The sequence below is a fragment of the Elephantulus edwardii genome, unplaced genomic scaffold, assembly GCF_000299155.1.
Source record: "Elephantulus edwardii isolate Elephantulus edwardi_28Jun2011 unplaced genomic scaffold, EleEdw1.0 scaffold00008, whole genome shotgun sequence".
Lineage (NCBI taxonomy): Eukaryota > Metazoa > Chordata > Mammalia > Macroscelidea > Macroscelididae > Elephantulus > Elephantulus edwardii.
In genome coordinates this window covers 9614957-9624341 of record NW_006399758.1, presented here as the reverse complement: position 1 = coordinate 9624341, position 9385 = coordinate 9614957, and the positions used below count along the sequence as shown (strand labels likewise).

Genomic DNA, 9385 nt, shown 5'->3' with positions numbered 1-9385 from the left:
TGATTTTGTAAAATACTGTACAACTTGGGAGAGGCTAGAAAGTATTATGCAGACTGAAATATGCCAGTTACATCAGGACAAATAGTGCTTGTTTGTTTGGTTTTTTGGTATGCTTTCCTCAAGGTTGTTCAAGTACAATGACAAACATGAATTGCTTCACAGCTTTGTGGATCAGGAATTAGGACCTAGCTTAGCTAGATACCTGCAAATCAGTTTGTATCATAAACCTGCTGAAGTTATAGCTGTGGGGTTGTGTCACCTCAAATCTCATTCATAAGCCAAGACTTAAGTGAGGAGTACTTAACTCCTCAAAGTGGTGTCATTCATCTTTGTTTTATTCCCCTACAAAAACACTTCAAAGTAGTCTTTGGTAGCACGTTTGCCCAATGCAACACAATGCATTGTTTATTTCTTGATTTTTCCCATAAGCGTTGAAACACTTCAGAAGTACTTTTTAGTAGTGCATTTGCCCAATGCAATGCATTGTTTATTTCTTGATTGTTGTTTCCATAAGCATTGATTATGTTTACAAATAAAACAGTTGACAACTTAAGAAAAAAACTCATGCATGTGGCTATTGGTTGTTCTTGGGTCACTTCTGCACGTACAGCAGAGACATAATGGGCCTCACCATAAGGCAGTTTATGTTATGTCACCTGGCCTTCCTCAGAAAGGGTGAGAGAAACACAGAAGTAGGCTCACGCTGGAAATCCAGTCACTCTGTAACCTACTCTCAGATGTGACATTCCATTCTTTTGCCATACTCTGTCCATTAGAAGTGAGTTATTAAGTCTAGCCCATGCTTAGGGAATATTACACAAGAGCATGGATAGTGACGGCACACCATTTGAATCCACAGCTGCTCCAAGGGAGAAAGATGAGCACTTTCCTCCTGTATATTTTACTGCCTCTGAAACCTCATGGTGGGGTTCCGGGGGGTGTCAGCTATGAGTCAATTCCAACTGGATGGCACATAACATCATCAATAACAGCATGAATAGAGGGAGTGGAAATCGCCAAGGACATCATGTAGACCACCTTTAACTTGTGGGAATTTTTCCCAGAACCTCCACCATAATGTTTGTACTCTAATTCAGATGTGAATGAGAGAGAAGAAGGGGGGGGAAAAAGATCAACAGACCCTCTGGGATAATCCTAATAGAGAAAAGCAGATTCTGTAGGGGTTCTGGGCACACAGAAGTCAGACAGACTTAAGCTGGAATGTCAGCTTTGCCACTTATTGGCTGTGTGCTTTGGGTAGATAAGTCATTTAACCTTTCTGACACTCAATAAAATGAGGGTTCAGGCAGTCCCCAGGTGACTAAAATGATCCATTCCTACCTGTGTCTTTAATTATCAGGGATTTCAAGGGCAAGTGCACACTTGTCACTTCTCTTCTGATATCACCTGCGTCCATGCTTCGCTGTGATGGAACTGGAGCCAGTAAAACATTGGGGTTTGGCTACTAAAAGGAAGAAAGAGAGAATACATATCAGGTGAATTACAAGACAGAGCCAAAGTTCTTGGTTGGAAATAACCTGAGAAGATTCAGTCATTTCGGACCCATGGAGAGTTCATGTGTTTACAGAGTGGAAATGCCCCCCACCCATAGACTTTACTTCACAGTGATCTTTACAAAGATCACCAAGTCTTTTTTCTGAGGTGCCACTAGATAGTTTCAAACTATTAACATCTAGGTCAGTAGTTGAACAAAAACTATTTACATCACTCTGGTCGCATAATCCATAGGGATCTATACTGCTGATCCAAATCCTTCAGCTCTCTGGAAGTTCAAATCCACCAATAGTTACATAGTACGTCAACATCCATTTCCCATCACCTCTTCCCCATAGCAAGTTGTACTGCTAATCCAAAGGTTACAAATCTCTGTTAGTTTGAATTCTCTAGTGGAGAACAATAGGCAGTCACCCCTCAAGGGATTTATAGTCTCAGAAACCCAATGAAGTCTCACTTACGGGTTGTTTCTAGCTCCAGAGATTTTTTTAGTTTCTTCTCAAAAATAAATGATGAAGAGGATAAAATTGATGGATGGGACCTTCTACAGATGAAATCCCTGTGTGCATCAAAAACTTTTTTTTTCCCAACAGAGTGAAAAGAAACCTACTGACTGGGAAAAAAGATGTGGCAATACCATTTCAGACAAGGGTCTCATATCAAAACTTTACTGAATCCTGCAGAGCCTCCATGAGAAAAAGACTGCTAACATAATTACAAAATGGGCAAAAGACATGCAAAGAATTTTCACAAAGGAAGATATTCAAATGACCAACAAACACAAGAAGAAATTCTCAAAATCATTGGTCATAAGAGAGATGCAAATCAAAACCACAGTGAGATATCATCTCACATCAGTAGCAGTAACACAGTTTAATAGGACAGCAAGTAATGAATGTTGGAGAGGATGTGGAGAGAGAGGAATGCTTATACATTGTTGGTGGGATTGTAAAATGGTATAACCACTCTGAAAGGTAGTTTGGTGTTTCCTCAAAAAGCTGGACATAGAAATTCCATGACTCAGCTATTCCATTGCTTGGAATATACCTCAAGAAAATGAGAACTGAGGCACAAATGGAGACTTGTACACTAATGTTCACAGAAACGTTATTTACCATTGCAAGGACATGGAAACAGCCTAAATGTCCAACCACAATTGAATGGATTGAGAAATTATGGTACATTCACATGATGGAATATGACGCAGCATACAGGAGCAATGATTTTGTAAATTACTGTCTAACTTGGGAGGGACTGGAGAGCAATATGCTAAGTGAACTAACTCAGTCCCATAAGGACAAATATTGTATAAGACCATTATTTTAGAATGAATATGAAGATCCAAGATGTGTGTGGGGGGAGCAGAGGGGTGAGGATGGGGGGCAGGGATGGTTAATCATAGGATCGCAAAATTTGATGGGTGGAAGAAGAGGTAAGTAAAGCAAATGGTAAAGATCTGGTGTGAAAAGCAATGTATATTAAGTTGGTAAATAAACCAGTATATAAAAAATATTTTTAAAAAATAAAATAAAGATAAGGAGACAATTCTAGATCATTTTATGAAACTACTAATGCCATAATGTCAAAGCAAGAGATAGTACAAAGACAATTACAGGCCAATATTTTTTTGTGACTACACATACAAATTTAATAAAATATCAGCAAATAGAGATTGTTGTTAATGTGCTATCAAGTCAACTATGACTCATAGCAACCCTAGGAACAATGGCCCTGAACCCTGCCTTATCCTAAGACAGTCTCACTCTCTCTGACACACTTGACCCCATTGCCACAGTCACTGTGTCAAGCCATCTCATTCAGGGTCTTCCTCTCCTGGGCTGACCCTCCACCCTTCCAAACATGATTCCAGTCCTTCTCAAAGGACTAGTTCCTCCAGACAACATGCCCAAAGTATGGAGTTTCATAATCCTTGCCTCCAAGAAGCACCCTGGTTTCACCTTTTCCAGGACAGACTTGTTTGTTCTCTTGGTAGTCCATGATATGTTCAATACTCTTCACCAGCACCACAATTCAAAGGCAGTGATTCTTCTTCGGTCGTCCTTATATAATGTTCAACTCTCAAACACATGGCAAGCAATTGAGAAGGCCTTGGCCAGGATCAGGTGCATCTTTGTCTCTAGACTGACATTGTCACTCTTTAGCGCTGTTAAGACATCATGACAGCAGATTTTTCCCAATGCAACTTTTCTTTTTTATATCCTGGCTGCTGGTGCCAAGGGTGTTGTTTGTGGATCTGAGCAAGATGAACTAATGAGTATTGTTGTTTTCTTGGTGTTGAGATAATATTGAAAGCAATCCTTGATCTTCTGCTGCAAATACCTCATTCAAGTCCTCCTCAGTATCAGCAAGCAAGGTTGTGTCATCTGCTTAGCACAGGTTTTTGATGAATCTTTCTCCAATCTTGATCCCACATTCTTCTTCATAAAGTCCAGCTTCTCTTCATAAAGTCCAGCTTCTCAAATTATTTGTTCAGCAAATATATTGAAAAGGTACATCATTGACACACTTCTTCATTGATTTTGAATGCAGTGTTCTCTTTCATTGTTCAGCTCCCTGGTCTAGGTATAAGATTTCATGAGCACAATCAGGTGTTCTAGGATTCTCATTCTCTCAGTGTTAAACACAATTGTTTGTGTGATCTTCACAGTCAAATGTCTTTGCATAGTCAATGAAACACAAATAGACATTCTTCTGGAACTATCTACTTTCAGCCAAGGTCCCTCTGACATCAACAATGATATCCCTAGTGTCATGGTTTCTTCTAGACCCAGCTTATATTTCTGGTAGTTCTCTGTTGATTTACTATTCTAGTAATTTTAGATAAACTTCAGGAAAATTTTGCTTGCACATGAAGTTAGTGATATTGTTCAATGATTTCTACATTCTGTCAGATCACCTTTTTTAAGGGGAATGGGAATAAATGTGGTTGTCTTCCAGTCAGTTTGGCAAGTAGCTGTCCTCTAGACATTTTGGCACAATCTGGTGAGCACATCCAGGGCTGTATCTGTTGCTGAAATTTATCAGTTGGCATTCCACCAATTCCTAGGGCCATATTTTTTGCCAGTCCTTCATAGATAGAAGTTTAAACTTCCTCCTTTACTACCATTGACTCTTGATCATATATTATTTCCTGAAATAGAATCATACAGTATGACCAACTAAGATTTATTCTAGACATGAAATGCTTGTTTAATATTTGAAACTCAATATAATGTAGCATAACAATTGACAAAAGAAAAATCACCTGACTTTATCAATTGACAAAGAAAAATCATCTGACAAAATTCAGTGTCCAGTCACAATAACAACTCTCAAAACTTGGGAATAAAAGATAACTTCTTCAACTTTATAAAGAGTGTCTAAAACAAACTACAATGAACATACTTAATGACAAAAGACTGAGCCTTCCCCCTAACATTAGAAACTTGCTGTACAATGGTCAGCAGCTAAGTCTTCAATTTTTTTTTCTGATAACTTCTCTGTGCTAAATGGATATGTAATGTATGTGATGTGAGATATATATAGATGATAGATAGATAGATAGATAGATAGATAGATAGATAGATAGCTATAGATGATGATATAGCTATAGATGCTGATATAGCTATAGATATAGATCATATAGATAATAGAGAGAGATGATATAGATATAGATGATATAGATTAGATATATAGAGATAGATAGATAGATATAGATAGATATAGATATAGATTGGATAGATATAGATATAGATATAGATAGATATAGATATAGATGATATAGATATAGATGATATAGATATAGATATAGATTAGATATAGATAATCAGACTCAGAAACTCCTGCAGGAAGCACAAAAGCAAAAACCCACTGCCATTGAATTGATTCTGACTTATAGCAATCCTCCATCAGGTTTATCAGAGGATATTTCCTATTTTTCTCCTATTGAGTGGCCGATAGATGTGAAATGCTGATTTTTCCATTAACAGCTTAATTTTAGATACTATATCACCAGTGCTCCTTAAAATATCATTGTTATTGTAAAGTTCTGTCAAATCAACTACAACTCATAGCAACCCTATGAAAAATGAACAGTGGATCTTGGCTGAAGCCAGAAAATACCAGAAGTATGTCTATCTGTACTTTATTGACTATGCAAAGGCATCTGATTGTGTGGATCATAATATACATTATGGCTGAAACTGAAAAGACTGAATCTCAGAACACTTGTGCTCATGCAAAACCTGTATTTTAGACCAAGAAGCTTTGATACAAACAGAGCAAGGGAACACCGTTGTTGTTGCTGTTGATTGTCTTTGAATCAAGCATGACTCATAGCGACTCTATGAATAAAGGTCCTGAAGCCCTTCTACAACTATCAGCATTTATTAAAGTTCATAGAATTTCCAGAGGCTTGTTGTTTAGGGAGTGGTTGCCACTCCTACATCAACATTAGAAAAGGTGTGCATTGGGCTATATCCTTTCTCCATATCTATTCAATGTGTATGCTGAGCAATTTCAAGAAGCTGCACTATTTGTAAAAGAATGTGGCATCAGGATTGGAGGAAGACTTATTAACAACCTACAGTGTGCAGATGACACAACCTTATTGCTAAAAGTGAGGATGACTTGAAACGCTTGTATGAACTTACATCTAAATATCTAGAAAACAAAGATCCTCACTGCAAAGCAAATATACAACATTATGAAAGATGGAGAAGATATAGAAATTGTCTATTACTCATTTTTCTTGAATCAAAGAAATCAAAAGACTTAAGCTGACTTCATTGCTCTTCAAGACTTCCGAGAGGGGCTGGTAGCACAGTTCCACTGTCTCCTGTGCATGCCCGTCATGCCCCTGCAGGGATCCTTGCCCCATGAGGGCCTTGTGCTGGGTGCCAGGCAGTGGCGGAACTCCAGCCTCAGGCTGGGATCTCCTCTTTTTTTATTATTATTAATTTTAATGAAAGTTTACAGAGACTGAGGATTTCCATTCATTCATTCATTGTTGAACTTTTCTCCCTGTTCACCCCTCCCTCCCCCCAATTGACTCTTCTCTTTGAAAAGTAAAAGAAAAATTCTTTTGTTGTTATACAATCCCTTCCCCCAAGTCTACTCCCCTGTGCAGCCTCCATTCTGGACTTCTGTCATAACAATAATATAACAATAATACCTAATGACTGTTTAAAAGGGATCTCCTCTTTGAACCTTCTCTGACAAGGTGTGCGAGCTGCAAGCCAAGGAGGGCACAGAACTGATGGTCAAGGTCCTGTCCACCTGGCTAACTCTGGTGCTCGGCCTCATCCTCCTACCTTCAGCTTCCAGGTGTCTTTGGACTTCTCTGAGCTGTACATGAAAATCCTGGTGAAAACTTTAGAGTGGACCACATTACAAATTGTAAAAGGAGCCCCAAAGAAGTCGGTTCTTAAAAACTCAGCTTCTGTTGGTATTATCCAAACAGATGAGTCACCCATGTAGAAAGGGCTCTCTGGTCTTTGGGGAAGGGACTTCGAGCTCTCTGATGTGTTTTATTTCTCCAAGATGGGATTGGAAGCCATTGTAGAAGATTAAGTAACCTAGAGGTTCTCCTCAGAGGACCTAGTATCATAGAATCTCCTCTCAAGGACTAATGTGAATTTCCAGTACATCAGTCCTCGCCTCAACATGGTACGGGTTCTGGGCATCATAGTACACTACTGTGTTCTTCTGCCACTGCAGGTTACCTTGGCTTCCATTGGGATTAGTTTGCTCGTTATAGGAACTATGCTGGTTGGGCAGCTGCCAGACGGCAGCCTCAGAAACTGGCTCAGTGAATTGGTCCACCTGACCTGCTGCCAGATCTGTGTGTGAGCCCTTTCTGGTACCATTCACTATAGTAACAAGCAGTACAGACTCCAAAAAGGAGGCATTTGTGTGGCCAAACACACCTTTCCCATAGATGTTTTGATCTTGACAATGGACAGTCACTATGCTATGCTTGGTCAGATTCATGGTGGATTAACAAGAATTGTTCAGAGAGTGATGATCAAGGCCTGTCCACATGTCTGGTTTGAGCGTTCAGAAATGAGGGATTGACACCTGGTTACTAAGAGACTGAAGGAACATGTTGCTGATATAAAAGAAACTACCTATATTGATCTTTCCAGAAGGAACTTGTATCAACAATACTTCAGTCATGATGTTTAAAAAGGGATTCAAAAATCTCTGTAGATGTTCATTGAAATGAAAAATAAACAACCTAAATTTTTGAAAAAAAGGGAAACTTTGAAATTGGAGGAACCATACCTCCAGTTGCAATTAAGTACAACCCTCAGTTTGGTGATGCCTTTTGGCACAGTAGTAAATACAACACGGTGAGCTATCTGCTTCAAATGATGACCAGCTGGGCCATGGTCTGTGATGTGTGGTACATGCCTCGTGACCAGAGAAGAAGGGGAAGATGCAGTTCAGTTGTTAATATGGTTAAGTCTGCTATTTCTGTACAAGGAGGATTGACTGAGCTTCTCTGGGATGGAGGGCTGAAGAGAGATAAGATGAAGGACAACTTTAAGGAAGAACAGCCGAAGAATCATAGTAAGATGATTGTGGGCAATCAGTTTTTCAACGCACAGTTGAACTGAATACCTCCTGTTGACAAAACGTGGCTTCCTGGAACTAGGCATTAGAAATGGAATGTTAATTGTGAGCTTTGCTTTAGTTTTGTTTACTGTTAATCTTTTCTACAGGATGATTGTGTCTACCTCTAGATGCTGAGGCAGAACCCACCAGTGCCCTTTAAGGCTTTTGTTGTTTTTATAGTATTTAGTCCATAGACTGTAAGGTAGCTAACTGGGTTGAAATAGATTTTGCCTTTTGTAAAATGACAAGTCATTGTTAATGGAATGAAACATTTATGCAGGAAAAAAGTATGTCTAAAGTGTGTTTGGAACACTTGAATATGGAAATGATACAAAATCCTTTTCATAATTAGCTTCACATTTCCTGCCCCCCACTGCTTATGTCACATAAGAATTAGAAAGACACGTCTGTTTGAAGTCTAGTTAAATTCAGCTGCAAAGTTGAAAAGAAATATGGAAAATTATAGTCAGGAGGAGGGAGCGAAGGAGGTCTTGGTGACTTAAAGAAGTGAGCTGTTAACCCAAAGGCCACACATCTCTGATGGTTTGAATCTACCAGTGGCTCCCAGGGCAAAAGATTGACACTATCTTATGCAATTTTCAGCCTTGGAAACCGGCTGGAGGTCTAGCTATGGGTTGGTTCCGATGGCAATGGGAGTGATCTTTGAGCAATGGCAATTTTATGGCCACCTGATCCAAAAGTGGAAAGAAAATGTCAATATCTTTTGTTAGTGTGTTGGAAGATAATGTTTGGTAAAGAAAAGTGAGTTAGGATATGTATGTGGGTGTGCATGTGTGCAAGTGCATTTGCTTTAAAAGTTGGCAACTCATAAATAAACCGATTTTAGACAGCAATTAAACGTGAACACATTTTAGACAACAACTGGTTGAATGCAAAGACTGTATACCTACTTTTCCTTCCAGCTCCTTGTTTTTTTTTTAAGTGAAACATGTTTTCAAATCAGAGGATCCTTTAACAATAAATCATTTTGAGTGTCTTCAGTAGGAGTATGAATGACTGAGGGTGTGGCACTGCCTTCCCCTTGGCCACCCCTTTGTTGTTTGTTCCAGAACTTTTGGTTTCTTAGACAGAAAAATGTGTGATAAAGTTAACTTTTGGAAACTGAGCCTTAAATTTTTTAAAATATGTTTATGGCATTGAAGTCTATGGGGGAGAGAATAGTCTAAAAGTATTATATTTTAGGGCATTATTCTTATCGTAGGAGTATGCAATGAGGGTTGCAGAGTGGATT

At 38.9% G+C, this 9385-nt stretch overlaps 1 protein-coding gene and 1 pseudogene across 1 annotated transcript in view; both read left to right on the top strand.

Moving 5' to 3' along the window:
• The window catches only part of CPA6 (carboxypeptidase A6), a 557716-nt gene that overhangs the window by 434570 nt on the left and 113761 nt on the right, over nt 1–9385 (top strand). The gene's annotated exons all lie outside the window — the stretch shown is intronic.
• Nucleotides 6368–8135, top strand: LOC102875977 (annotated as a pseudogene).